Source organism: Periophthalmus magnuspinnatus, chromosome 22 (assembly GCF_009829125.3).
Source record: "Periophthalmus magnuspinnatus isolate fPerMag1 chromosome 22, fPerMag1.2.pri, whole genome shotgun sequence".
NCBI lineage: Eukaryota > Metazoa > Chordata > Actinopteri > Gobiiformes > Gobiidae > Periophthalmus > Periophthalmus magnuspinnatus.
The window spans coordinates 18,337,290-18,352,733 of NC_047147.1; the positions used below are offsets into that span (position 1 = coordinate 18,337,290).

The 15,444-nt window shown below is 41.7% G+C and overlaps 2 protein-coding genes across 2 annotated transcripts in view; both read right to left on the reverse strand.

The window, feature by feature from the left end:
* The window catches only part of LOC117390995 (SLIT and NTRK-like protein 3), an 80,124-nt gene extending 76,984 nt beyond the window's left edge, over positions 1 to 3,140 (reverse strand). The window contains exon 1 of the mRNA XM_055230916.1: positions 3,055 to 3,140. The gene's annotated coding sequence lies outside the window, so the exon portion shown is untranslated. The remainder of the gene's footprint in view (positions 1 to 3,054) is intronic.
* crlf1a (cytokine receptor-like factor 1a) overlaps positions 1 to 15,444 on the reverse strand; it is a 227,773-nt gene that overhangs the window by 55,243 nt on the left and 157,086 nt on the right. The gene's annotated exons all lie outside the window — the stretch shown is intronic.

A 15,444-nucleotide genomic window follows, 5' to 3' on the forward strand; every position in this document is an offset into this window, starting at 1 on the left:
TGTTTCATTCACACCCTTTATTATTAGTCTGTCTACATCTCCTATGCTCAAAATGCTCTGTTCCACCTTGTGATGTCATGAAGTGGTAGTTACCTCTACTTTTTATCGTTAGTTCAGTGGAAATAGGAAATTCCAGAAATTTTGAAATCATTCATATGATTCTAGTGAAGGAAAGTATGGATTTGGAGCACTTCCTGTATTATCACATGACATCACAAGGTGGAACAGTGTTTTAAGTTTGAGAGAACTCAGCCTAAATATGCAGGACTTGTGTGTTAAACATGTGTGATTGAAACAAAACACAACTCCAGGTGTGTTTTTGATGAGAAAACAACATTATAACAAAGATCAGAAAACAGTGTAATATGGGGCCTTTAACAATTGCAACTCGGGCTTGGAAAAATTAACACAACTACTGCATTTAACTTTTTGGTTCAAGTAAACGTCACCCAGATATTTCTTTATTTTATGCTCAACTCATGTCACATCAATTTTGCCCTTTTGGTCCTTGTCACAAATCCTAAGTGATATTAGGCTCTGAAAACCTGGAGTTGTGTTTCATTCACATGTTTAACACACAAACCCTGCATATTTAGGATGATTTCAAACACAAAACACGCTGTCCCACCTTATGATGTCATTACGTGGTGATAAAAAAGCACTCCCCTATGTTTTGAAACTCCATATATCTTCACTAAAATCATTTGGATAATTTGCAGCCAAACTTTGAAGCTCCAGGTATTGTCTCAGCCTTGTTGCTGCACCAGAAGACGTACTGCAGATCAGTTCAATTGAGTCTAAAAATAGCTGTTCACTTTAAAACTACCACTTGATGACATCACAAGGTGGAACAGAGCATTTTGAGCTTTGGAGAAGTAGACATCCTAATAAAATGGTGATTCAAATGTGTGTGAATGAAACAAAACACAACTCCAGGTATGTTTTTGAGGAGGTAACAGTCTTATAACATGGCTAAAATCTCATATGAGTCAGTTTTGAATAGTATAGCGTCTTTAATCTGATCCCTAGTCCAGTATATCACAATAATTAAAAATAAGCCCACGTCATCAGCCATAATGATGAGACCAAAGACACACGCTGAAGGGGAGTATAGCTAAAGCCAGAGTAATGCAATTTGGTAGCATATGGGTGTGTGTGGGTTGCATAAGCAGTCCAAAAAGAACCCGACCAAGCTGCCGCCAATCCGAACCAAGTTACTGCAACCTGATATCGACCACATCGCATCCAAGCTTTCACAATGTATTCCAGTCTTGTCCAAATGCGTGAGCGTGTGTGCCTTCAAAACACCAGAAAAGGTCAAATCGTCTCAAAAACTGCAGCTTTTAAGTCCTGCCAAGTGTCGGTATACGTGCAGGTGTAGCGTAGATGCGCTGGGAGGCTTGATTTCATAACAAAACAAACCGGATTTGGCACGGTACAATCCAAAAAATGATCAAAGTATGGGGGAAAAAAAAAAAACATTCGAAAAAGTGGATCTGCTTTACGTCAGGTGTTAGCTAAATCCTTCTAGTTTTTGGATAAAGGTGTTGTAGAAGCCAAGTAGTGAAATTGTTTGACGAATTGGTGAACCAGTTTTGGCATGGTGCAATCTGAAATGATCAAAGTATGGGGGAAAAAACTTAAGCTAGAATAAAATGTTTACGCTTTGCTAAATAGGCTAATACTAGTTTTCAAAGCGAGGTGCAACCATAGTCAAGTCGTGACCTTGTTTGACAATTTGGTGAACCAGTTTTGGCAATGGTACAGACTGAAAATGATCAAAGTATGAAAAAAAACTTAAGCTAAAATAAAATGTTTTTGCTTTACATCAGATGTTAGCTAAATCCTTCTGGTCTTTGAAGTGAGGTGCGATCGTAGCCAAGTTGTGACCTTGTTTGACAATTTGGTGAAACAGTTTTGGCAATGGTGCAACCTGAAAACGATCAAAGTATGAAAAAAACACTTAAGATAGGATCAAATGTTTTCGCTTTGCATCAGATGTTAACTAAATTCTTCTTATTTTTGCAAGCAAGATGACACAATCTTAGCAAAGTAGCGACACAGTTTGACAAATCGGTAAACAATATGCCATCCAACCCACTGAAAAGTCCCAGAAGAGTTCTAGGAATACATCCAAGGATCGTATGGTGTATTATGGCCTTTCGAATCAATAATGGAAAGTTCGTATGATTTCTTTGCGTTATCTCTGTGCCATCAAAGAAAAATAACACACTTTTCTAAATCTAATCAGGCAAGTAAGTAGACAAGTCAGCAATGCAACATCGGTGAAAAGGCTAAGTGGTGACAACGCAGCACTATTCACCATCAATCTCCGGTTTCGTCAATAGGCTACGCACTGTCCATCTAGCCCATCCATCTGCCTGTACGTCTGCTCGTCTATCTATCCATCCAGGCTTGGTTTGATACAGGTGTGGCTTCAAAAAAAAAAAAAAAAATCTTTAAGTTTTTTTTTTTTTTTTTTTGGTATTCCTCCCCTCCTCACCCACTCTCCTCCAAACACTGACGCAAACCAGAGGGAGAGAAGAAGACAGCTCGGAGAGATCACGGTCACTGCTTATTCTTCACCATATTATGCATGTCACATAATAATTCGGAGCACACACGCACGCACGCACGCGCGCACGCACACATAGCTTTGGCCCCCAGCTCGCGCGCGCTATCAGAAAGAAAGCAGAGGGACTGAACAGATCAAATGCACTGGACTATCAAACTGGATAGCCCGTGTACAGCAGCAGCAGGAGCAGCCAGCCCCTCCAGGAAAATCAATTACCCACCAACGTTACCAGCGCAGCGTATTCCTTTTAATAGTTACCGGGACATTAAAGCCATGACCAATTTAACAGTCATTAACACAAAAAACCCATTAGGACATTTACCAGTCTATGGAGAGAGAGTGAGAAATCCTTGGCAAGAGTAGAAACGCAATCCAATTTCTGTCCCCTTTGCAAAATATGTCTCCGGAGCTTGCGCGTAAAAGATCCAAAAAACCGACACCGACGTTGCGCAAAAGCATGACGCGGGCTTTGTACTTACTCAGTCCGGCTCTGAAAAGGAATCAGGGAACGGCACTTTAGCGGAGGCTGACTGTCGACATGTCGTTCACATTCAACCCAGCCGCACTCTCTCCTCTTCTCCTCTCCTCCTCCCTCCTCCTCCTCTTCTTCTTCCTCTCCTCTCTATCTCTCTTTCTCTCTCTCGGAGGGTAGGGGTAGAGGGGGGAGCGAAGAGAGAGAGAAGGGGGGTGGGGGGGTGGGGGGACGTGAGAAGACTGCAATGAGGTGGAGGATAAAACCCAGCGAACGCGAGAGGAGAGAGAGGAGGAGAGAGAAGGAGAGGATGAGAGGGTGCGTTAGGATGCAGGTCGTCCACTCCGCCCATGCATGAGCAAGTTCTACTGGGGAAGGGATGGAGTGAAGGGGGGAACTGCGGTAGGAGGGCGCAGGACGGGACAAGCCAGAGCCGCCGGTGTGGGACTTGTAGCCCGGTGTGTGGCGGAGAGACCGGAGAAGAACCCCTGTTTCGGTTCCAAAACACCGGTCAGTTCGTGCGTAAAAACAGTCTGATGGAGCGACCAAACAATAAACAACATAAACTTGCCGTTCACGTCTGCGCGTCCCCCCCCCAAACCAGCGCGACAATAATTCATAATCTCATTAGTTTATTCATCCCTCCTCGTGCCCTTAAGCCCGCCGACGAATTTCGTTGAAAACCGGTGAGTGTTGCCATGGCGACTCGTGCCAGCTGGCTCCAGACAAGCGCGCGCACGGTCACACATACACACACACAGAGAGACACACACACACTCGGGAGCAGTCAGTGTGTCGCTCGGATGGTGACTTTAGGATACGCGCGGATGACACGGCGCGCTGGAAGTGTACACCGGCTTACATCACAACACCTGTCCCGCCACAAGTGAGGGGCAAAGAGGGGGGCAGATGAAGCCGCCACCGCCCCGCCGCTGTTCACAACCTGTCAGGCCGCTGAGAGGAAAAAAAGAGGAGGGCCAAGGCTCCCACTGGCCCTGATAATCGTGATAGTTACAGTTAAGGAGGCCCCGGGGTCATTATAAAAGTGGCATCATTATATTCACAATGCGTAATCACTGTAATAGCGCATTATAATTCGAATCGTCCGCTTAAATTGAGAGTTTTGGAGACGTCATCTGAAAGTGTGGTGAATTTTAATAGGTCAGAGTTTTTTTTTTCCAAAGAGAAAAACTTTATTGAACGCGCGGGGTTGATCAAAGTGAAAGGCTGAATGGAAGAATCAATGCGAGGCCCTGTATAGCCACAATGTGTCTGTTTGATAATTCAATCTAAAATAAGTTATTGTGAACAAGTTACAATCAGTCCGCAGCATTGAACCACGTATGACCTCTTGTGGCAGGAGTTGTTTCTGTAATCCTAAAAGTTCAAGCTTGAAATTTTAAGAAAAAAAAAAAAAATGTATCCAAATCTACACCGAAAACCCAAATTTCAGCCTTAGATCATTACTGACCTTTTCGAAAATGTCACCTTAAAAAAAAAGAAGCAATATTTGGCAAGTTGAATGGTGGTGACATTTGGAGTATAGGCTACAGTTGTGTCCACAAGTTCAACAAACTTAAACAAAGATATAATATAATGTCACCAAAACTGGACTTTTTGAATAGTCTACTTAGTCAGTTTGTTAGATAATATTTAGATGTGAAATAGGTATTATTGTGCTTCTAATTTTTGAAGCATAAATAGAAAAATTTGCTGGTAAATTAACAAATGCTTAAAAATTTAAACCCCAAAAACTGCGCTTTAATCTGTTTTCCCATGTCCCCATTTTGAATTCCACATACAATAGACGACATTTATCTTAAAGGCGCTCAACCTGGTTTAAAAACATGTGGCAGTTTGCGGTGGTCCAGTGATCCGGCTCACACCAGATGTGCAGCACTCTGGACCGAGTTCTACATTTATCAATCATGGCTCTCGCTTGAAGTGAACTGGAAAAGGTGGAACAAGTTGAAAAATCAAACTTTGGTTAAATCCAGTTGAGAGAAAAGCACAGACATCCTCCCTATCCTCAAATGCTAACAGCTCTTCCCTCTGCATGTTTTCCCACAATTATCAGTAGTTTGTCTGTCAGTGTTGCCATGTTTGTTTTGGTTCGTTTAGGCGCTTTGCTCTTGTCTTCCACACAAACCTCAGTGCCGCTCTGTGATTGGTCCGCCCACTCCTGAACCTTACAGTGGAAGCATCTCAACATGGATTCTTGTAAGTTTGTGAACGCACAAGGTTAATGGTCCAAAGTTATTCCTCACTTACCTTATGCATTCCAAGCATCCTAATTATTCATTGTACTGAGTTTATACACACTTTTTTGCCACCAGCATGCTAACAATGCATTCTCTGGTTTTGCGGAGAATAAAAACTTCTTATAATTAGATACACTATATGAGACAGCTGCATACTGCGTCTAAGAGTTGTTTTCACAATATATCTGTACTGGAGAAAAACTAATTTCACTTTATTACATGAAAAAATGTGGAACAGCCCTTTTAATCTGTTTACATGTTCGTAAGTGTAGTATATTAAACGCACTTTGCAATATAATTCTCTATTTATGCTTTAGCAAAGGTAAACACATGCATTTATCCTGTACGCACCTTTCATGCACAGGTCTGCACTCAAAGCTCTTTACATGAAGCACCCATTCACTCATCGGTTCACACAAGCACCCTTAGGATACACAGACGAGAGAAGAGAGGGTTCAGGGTGCTGTCTGGGGCCACTCCAGCCACACAGACAAGTGGAGCTGGGGATCAAACGGGTAACCTCCTGGATAATGGTGAGAAGGTCCATGATGTAGTCACAGGCAACTAGATGAGTGAGAGAACGGATATGAGTAACCGTCTAAATGGAAGGTGCTTTAGTCCTGGTTTAGTCATGGTTTAAATCTGGTTTAGTCTTGGTTTCATCCTGGTTTAGTCCTGTTTTAAATCTGGTTTAGATCTGGTTTAGTCTTTGTTTAGTCCTGGTTTAAATCTGGGTTAGTCCTGGTTTAGACTTGACCTGGTTTAGTCCTGGTTTAGATCTGATTTAGTCCTAGTTTAGATTTGGTTTAGTCTTAGTTTAGATCTAGTTTAGTCTTGGTTTAGATCTGATTTAGTCCTAGTTTAGATTTGGTTTAGTCTTGGTTTAGATCTGGTTTAGTCTTGGTTTAGATCTGGTTTAGATCTGGTTAAGTCTTGGTTTAGACCTGGTTTAGATCTGGTTTAGTCTTGGTTCATCCTAGTTTGTATGTGGTTTTACTGGTTTGGTCCTGATTTAGGCCTAGTTTAGTCCTGGTTTCAATCTGGTTTAGTTCTAGTGTAGACCTCATTAAGACCTGATTTAGAACCATTTTGGTCCTAGTTTAAGTCTATTTTCACTCTAGTTTAGATCAGTTCTGGTTTCATCCTGTTTTGGATTAGGTGCAGGGTGCCATCACTCTTGCAAACAAAATTTGGATTTAACTAAATCTGGACCAAACCAGGACTACAACAGGATCAAGTCTAAATCAGGACTAAACTGGGCTCAAACCAGGACCAAACCCTGACAAGTTTAAACCCAGTGATTAATCTTGATCCAAGTCCCAAGTCTGAACCCTAAATACAAACATCTGTCCAACTATTTACACCCTCAGAGTGTATTAGAGCATAAGCAACAGTTAAGGTCAAAATATGTGTGCTGTCTGTAACTATAAAGTGTTTTCTTGTCTGATAATGAGGAAATGCACTGTTAGCATACTAGTTCCTGTTAGTTAGTCATTAGCAACTCCGCTCTGGTCTCTAAGAGTTGCGAAAAGCGCTTATGAACTCATCACAGTGAAGGATTAGGATGCTCGTAATGCATAAGGCAAGTGAGGAATAGCTTTGACCACTGGCAAATGAACTACTTCTGTTTTTATGTTTTTAAGACAGTAAAAATCAGGTACAGTGTCTTTAAAACGTCAGTGCAACTTCTTCTATTCCAGTGACGCAGCTCTATGGTGGAGCAGTAGCCGGGGCACGCCAGGTAAGCGCTACATTTATCCTCTAAAGTGTCTGGGCCACTCAGAGCTCTTTGCATTAATGGTTCATTCACAAGCACTCTCTCATTCACCTCCTGTAACAGACACATGAGCAAAGCAGAGGTGAGAGGCTTTGCCCAAGGGCACGTCAGCAAGAAAGACAAGATGCAGTGGGATCAAACCGGCACGCGCTTAATGGACAACCTGCTTGACCTTCATGATGAATAGATAAAGGTAAGATGGATGCAGACAGTGTAGATGAACGTGTTTTGCTTTAGGGGAATGGCACTTGGTGTGAGATTTCACTCTGTTCACTGTTATAATGGTGTTCCTTCATCGTGTATTCTAATAAGGGGGGGAAGAAGTATTCAGATTTGTTACTTAAGTACTGTGAAAGTATTCGCTCAAGGCAAATAAAGCGTCAAATTGTACTGATTTTGATTAGTGCTGAATTTAGTTCAATATAGACAATTAAATAGGTATTTTTCTAGCTGCTTTTATATGTAGATTTTGTTTGCTCAAATTATGAAAGTGTTAAAAATAAACTCCTCAGACTTTTCAGCAGATGTCAACAATAATAAAAGTCCTGTTCAAAATGTGCTTAAGTACAAATTTTAGGTATCTGTACTTTACTACTTTTACTTTGTTACATTCCGTCTTTGATCAAGCATGCATTTATTCAGCCCCTGGTCTGGACATTGCTGCTGTAGAAAACTATAGACCAGTCTCCACACTCCCTTTTGTCTCTAAACTATTAGAAAAAGTGCTCCCCCTTCAGGTCACTTCATACATTAACAGCAATAACATCCCAGACAAACTCCAGACCGGCTTCCATTCTTATCGTTACACAGTCTGCCCTCGTGAAGGTTGTAAACGACATCTTGTTAACTGTGACTCTCACTCCTCAGCTCTTCTCTTTCTACTCAATGTCAGTGCTGCATTCGATTCTGTTGATCACAAAGTGCTTTTAAATCGTCTCCAGGCAGAGATGAGTTTTCAAGACCCAGTTATAAGGTGGTTTATTTCCAACCTGAAAAGTAGATCTTTTTCAGTGAAAGTGAACAATTCTGTGTCCTCTCCTGCTCCCATCACCTGCGGTTTTCCCCAGGGCTCCATTTTAGCCCCTCTGTTATTCTCTCCGTATACGCACCCTCTCAAATGTATCCTCCAGAAACAAAATGTCCAATATGAGCTATATGCTGCAGATTACAGCTTGTCCAAAACGAGGCGGACAGGTTTTTAGCAGGTACTAAACAAAGGGCCCACATCACTCCAGTTTTAGCTCCAGTTTTAGCTCAACTCCATCGGCTGCCAGAGAAGTTTAGAACAACAGAATTTCACTATTTGTTTTTAAAGCTCTTAATGATACTGCTGCAAGAAAAAAGCTCTTAATGATGCTTTGTTAATTGCTTCATGCATGTTTGAATACTAATTCTATCCCGCCCACTTTTGCTGGTAATGCTACTGAACTTAAATTGTGGTTGTATTTCCGATTAATTGGGAATCCCATTCATTTCAATAGAGAATTTGTTGCTAAAATCTGATTTAAAGTAGCTTGATTTGTGTAAAATGTTCTCTGAGGCTTTAAAACGGCTCCATAGTCCATATAGAACTTATTTGCCGTCAAGATAAAATAACACAACTCGAATGACGATGGCGGCGCCCACGGTAACTTCTAAAATAAGGTGGATTGTTCTGCATTTGAAGCATGAGTTCTCTGAAAACCTCCGCGTGTGATTGTCACCTATCCCCGCCCACGTGTGTATTTTCTGCAGTGCTTCAAAAAAATGTAAAATTAATGTTGAGTGACATAAGATCGAGGAAGCAGGCGAGAATCAACTCTGGAATTTTGAGTCAGAAGTCATTTCAATAGACCAGTTTCTACGATTAAGTTGTTTTAGATCGATATTGCCATTTAGAATGAACAAAATGTGAAATAATAGTTTACGCGTGCACTATATTGTCACAAAATACTTGGTAAATCCTGACTGATTTCTCTCTGTATTTTTTATACAGATTGGTCCCCCAGTCTGGTCACCATTCCCTCCGTTGCATCTCAGTCGCGACCAAAGATTAGCGTTTTTCAGTGATGAACGAGCTCATTGGTCACCTTTGATTTACAATTACAATCAAATTACATTTGGCCTCGGATTAACACACGTTGGTACTTTGCTCATTTATTCTACAGAAATCCACAATGTTTTTCAGTCCCCTGTGATATTTTTTTCCTTTACTGTTTCCATATGAACAGACCGTGCGTGTCCATGATTGGCTAATCCACCTGTCAATCACGCCCATCTGTGACCAGATTCATATCTTCAAAAAAGCAATGAAGGCGTGTGTGTATTCTGCATCCCAGCTAAACAAAATACAAGACCACATTTAAACAACAAACAGGATTAAGACGCACTGTTATTGCCTTACCTGAAATATTCCACAGTATGGCATTAAATACATCTTGCATTTACTCAATCACCAACATTAAGTCTTTCTGTGAGCAGGGTCACCTCTAAATAGATTTGGCCTGCACCGTGGCATAGTGGCATCACCTGCTCGTCTCCGTGGAGATAAGTTTACGCCATACTGTGGAATATTCCAAGCAAAGAAAAGTTACATAGCCCACCTTTTATGCGTGAACGAAACAAAATACTGTATCCCACTTATGTTTTTGATGAGGGAGGGACTGCACACCGTTTGGCTCTGACGGCTCCTTTAAAAGCTACTCTGAAATAAGCTGAAATAGAGACATTAGCCGGTCTTCTTTTCAGTCCTGATATACTCGCAGAATAAAACATGGAGCCTGTCTTTAAAAACAGCAGTGGATCTGAATAATAGCACAGCGTGAGGACTTGGGTGAATGTCGCAGTAATGATAAGTCCCGCTGTACTTGAATGCCTCCTTAGAGACGGTGGAGGAATAAAAGGGGAGAAGTGACATGGACTAATCATAGAATAGTGCCACGCCCATGTACGGAGATAAACAGGGTATGTAAAATGAGAGTCTGTGCAAGGTGGAAACTACAGCAGAACGGCTTTCTACCATGTTCCCTCATCAAAAACATGACTGAAAAAGTGTCATCCGTACATGTTTGAGTAATTTAGCGATCTCACCCATGCGCTATTTGAACCCTCACGGTTTGCTGTAAAATTCTGCCCAACGCTCCGCTCACAAGCCTACGTCACCCACACTCCCACGACGATTCTCCAAAAATATACAAAAGCATGATACAAAACTGCACGCAACTTCACAAACCTGATGTGATGTGCAGTTGTTTCATTGTGCAGTTTCGATGTGCAGTTTTTCTGATTGTGTTGTGATAGTGCTCTGAAAGGGGAGTGACTTAGCGTAGGGAGGAAAGGGAGGGGAGAATCAGTGCATCAAAAACAAAAGTGATAAAACATGTATAAAATGTATCAAGTATATGTTGTTTTCGGCAAATATAGCAATGTCAAAACAATAAAAGGTAACACCGTGATCTAAATATGCTACGTGTTATCAGTTAATACCCTATAGAAGTAAAAAACCCACTCTTTAAATACACTATTGTTACGAAATTCTGCTCCACCTGTCTCTGGCTGGAGCACGGCTGGTGTCGTGCCTAATGAGCCCCAGGGAGCGCCAAGCTCTGCAGGCTTTTTCCACGAAGGAGTCTGGTCACATAGAGAGAAAATGCAGCCTACTTCATTCAACAGTTTGTGATTGATGTGTACGAGCAGAGAGGTGGCAGCTAAACTACAGTCATGATCTGTCTAATAACCTGAACACGGATGCTAGTTTGACCTCTTTTATGGGGATTTATGTAAGATTTAAACTCATCCAAGGAGCGTTCTTTTGCGCTCTGCTTTGATTCAGCATCAGCCCCGACATCTTTACAATTCCATCTTTTTTTGGCTGCAACTTCAAGCTCGAAATATCACTACTTTATTCTCGTAAGATTTCAACTTTATTCTTATTAAGTTTTATCTGAATGGGCCAAACAAAATATGAGCCATTGCTGTAGATTTAAGACTGATCGCTCATAACATGTGTAAATATCTCTATCTCTGTTAATGACATACATAGAGGGATTACTTTTTAGAACTCACTGCTACTTTCGGTAATTTCAGACTATGGACTTGAACAATGATGACCTGGGTTTGAATCCTGCTCAGTACATGCTCTTGAGTTTTGCAGATTTTATTGTGCTTGTGACTGCTATATAGTTATAACCACCCATGGATCATGGAGGTTATAATTTGGAAATCGCAATACTGATCTAAAACGACTTAATAAAAGAAACAGGCTCGCTGACTCGCGTGTTAGAAAACTGCGGTGTCCAGAGGGAGCTGACATATCATCACAACAAAGAGCTGTGAGGTTGTCAGCACCTCTGATGGATAGCTGCAAATCACACAAACGAGCAGCATCGTTTTTTTTTTTTCATTTGTACCAAAATGACTATGCGATGCTGCCACGTAAAAAAAATAAAATTGGAGAACAAATTACGAGGACAAGATCGCGGATGCAAGCAGCAGAAATGTGTTTCCTTCCCAAGGTGGCTGGGCGTACCTTTAGAGATAGGGTGAGGAGCTCGGTCACACCAGAGGAGCTTGAAGTAGAGCCGCTGCTCTTCCACATCGAGATAAACCAGCTGAGGTGGCTTGGGCATCTGTTGCAGATGCCCCTAGGGAGGTGTTCTGGGCATGTCCCACCGGAACACGCTGGAGGGGCTATGTCTCTCAGCTGGCCTGGGAACGCCTTGGGGTCTCACCGAAGGAGCTGGAGAACGTGTCTGGGGAGTCCGGGAGTCCCTAAAAAGTAGATTTAGTATAATAGGTCTACTTTAAAAGAAGAGCTTAAACAGTCCAAAATGTTCTGTGTGAGCAGTAGTGTAGTAGTTTAGTGGGGTAGATCTAGCAGTGGTAGGTTGCTGGTTCAAGACCCAACTCCTTTGAAATTGCCACTATCCACACACACTTGCACTCGCAATGGCTTCATATTCCCCACAGGTACTATCTCACCAAACAAACTAATAACAGGGAATAACATTTGTCACCAGTTAGAATCTACAGTGTTTAGAGAAGGCGTTCCTCTGTCCAATCCTATGTCGCGTTCGATTAGAGGCCCCTTGGCGGTGCTATGACGGAGCCTATAATTGACCCCCCTCCCTTCCCTCCACGCCACATTCACGGCCCGGTGAATCCCAAACACAAGGTTTCATGTCTAAAGGGAAAGATTTAATAACAACATGTCTTCCACATTACCCCGCCGAAAGTTCAATTTTCAGTTCAATTTCACATTGATTTTCAGGCGAGCATTAAGGTGAATCAGCCGGGGGGAAGGGAGAGGTGTCTGTGCTGCCTGTCCTCCCTCTCTCTCTCCCTCCTTCTCTCTCTCTCTCTCTCTGTCTCTCTCTATCTCTTTCTCTCCTTCATTTTTCCTTTTTCCTAGCATTGTTCCCTTCTTACTACCCTCTTCATTCCTTTATCATGCTGTCTTTTTTCTTATTAATTTCTCATTCTCTTCTCTTGTTCTCTCTCTTTCCCTTTTCTCTCTCCTTAATCTCTCTTTTCACACCTCGCTCCCTCAACTCTTCCACTCTCCTCTTTACCTCCATCTGCTCCTCTCTCTCTCCATCTGCTTCTCTCTCTCTCTCTCCTCTTCCTTTTTCTTGCACTGTCTCTGTCTTACTACCCCTTTCTCTCTCTTTCTCTCTTACACATCCTCTCCCTCTTCCACTCTTCTCATTTTCCCTCTCCTTTGCTCCCTCTTCTTCACTCTTTCTTTTCACACCTTGCTCCCTCATCTCTTCCGCTTTCCTCTTCCTCCATCTGCTCCTCTCTCTCTCTCTTTTTTCTTGCACTGTTCCTATTACTATCTCTCTTCCTCTCTCACACTCTTGCTCTTCTTCCTTTTTCCTAGCATTTTTCCTCTCTTACTACCCCCCCTCTCTCCCCCTCTCTGTATCTCTCTCCCCTCTTCATTCCTCTATCTATTTTATTCTTCATTTCTCATTCTCTTCTCTTGTTCTCTCTCTCACTCTCCCTTTTCTCGCTCCTTTACTCTCTCTTTTCACACCTCGCTCCCTCATCTCTTCCGCTCTCTTCTTTACCTCCATCTGCTCTCCTCCCCTCTCTCCCACCACCTCTTCCTTTTCCTCTTATTCCTCCTTTTCCTTCTCCTCTGCTCCCTCTCCTTCACTCTCTCTTTTCACACCTCGCTCCCTCATCTCTTCGGCTCTCCTCTTTACCTCCATCTACTCTCCTCCCCTCTCTCTCTCCCTCCCTCTCTCTGTCTGTGGGGGACTATAGGATCACCGCATTGGGCAGTAGATTTCTATCAGAAACAGTATAGCCTGAGCGGGTTCCAGTAAAGATGGGCGCAGATGTGGGTGATGGGCTCCGCGGGGCCCGCTGGTGCATTAGTCCGTATTACAGGCGCCCCTGGAGGATACTTAAGGCGGCGCGGTAATGGAAACATGTACACGCACAGACACATGAGCTATAACAGTGCTCACAGACAAATGGAGCAGCGCGAGGATTATGGGTCATTTAACGTGGACTGGTTTGATAAAGAATAGACGACACGTAGGATTGTCAAAAGTATCGAAAATTGATACTAAAACTAGTATTGAAACTAGAAACAGCCATTTTACAGACACAATAGCAAAGTTAAAATACCAGGATCATGTACAGCGGGTTAACAAGAACATTTTACGACCAAAATGACGAGCCTGACAGCAGCGATTACAGACAAAGAGGCGAAAGTTTTTCAATAAAAAGTGAGTTGGAGCGGTAAATCGATATAGTATTCATCGTAATCACCATGGTAACTGCTGAACATTCCTCTGTAGACACACATGCAGAGTCGATGGAGTTGAAGCGTGTCTGGGGATGATTTATGCGCTTAAATACTGCACCAAATTTCTACCTATGACATAACAATCATGGGAAAATTCAAGTTCAACACTTGAGTGAACAAAGTGTTTTTTGAGTGGGGAGAGAGGACCTTGTAAACAGCAACAGGCTATTATGCTAGCTATCTTAATTCAACCTGATGCCCAACCACAGTCTACTCTACTGCTTTGCACATAATTACCTCAGATACATAATAATAATATAATATATAATAATCTCCTTCCTTCGCCCAAATACTTCATCTTTGAGCAGCGATCTTCATCACCAATGTCACCCCGATGCAGGAGAACCCTCAGCCTCCTCAGCCTCTCCATCTCGTCCTCAGCGCTGTACTTTACCTATACTGGACAAAGAATTCCTTAAATAAATGTGTCTATATTAAATTTTTTCTTCATTGGTGTGGCATTAAAGTAGTCCCAGACGTCACGGTAGCAGAGGACAAAGCGTTAACTATTATAATCTGCCCCACACTGTGCTGCCGCACTCGATTGTTTTAGTCAATTAACGTGGCCCTGTCTGATTGAGTTTCCAGACTTTCTTTGTTTGAGTACCTAACCTACTTTGCTGTGTCCTTGGTAGTGAATACTCAAATAGTTGTGTTTTTTTTTTTCATGAATGTAATTTGGAAACGTTATTAATTATGGAAAGCCGGCTTGATTGTAAGAGTGAATTATTTTTTTCAGTCAGTTCAAAAAAATTTATTTCATAACTATGGTGTACAGCCCTGTTACTTACCAAAAAAAAGAGAAAAACAGCGGTAGAAAATGAATAAATTACAGCAGTTATTGGTGAGTTGTCTGCTTGTCTCCATGGAGAAAATATTCCACAGTATGGCATTAACTTGTTTCATATGTTTTCATTGCTAAAATAAATACAGCAATGCAAAATTTAACTTATCGTCACCAGGTTCACCTCTCTGCACATCTAACCACATGTTGTCACCTGCTTGTCTCCACCAGAAAAGTTACGTAGTGCATCTTTAAGCTAAGGAAGACTATTTTCTTAATTTTATCAAATGTCACTGGTTAAATAATCTGTCAAATGTCAAATAATGTCAAATAATCATATAAAAATCCACCATTCCACATCTGGATTGATACTTTGCAGCTGAGTCATCAACATTTCCTAAGGTTGTGACGCTAACCAGAGGCACTGCTCTGTCTGGAGCTCTCTTACTCAAGTTGGACTTTAATGCTTTGTTTTGACAAAATCTGACCTGAAAAAAAAAAAAAAATTTAGCTGGAACTAAAACAGGTGAGCTGATTTGTGCGGTTAAATAAGTCCCTCTCAAATAACATTACACTCACAAGCTAGCTAGCATTAGCCAACAGTTTTCAGTTAGTCACACTCACTTTTCTATCACAAGCTCTTGAAAATGTGTTATTTAAATCCATTACTATTTTTGTATTTACTTGATCTTAAGACTTTTATGACAGTGTTTGCTAAATTTATGCCCAAAAACTATTATAAAATTGTAAAAAAAACAACAACAACAAAAAAACAA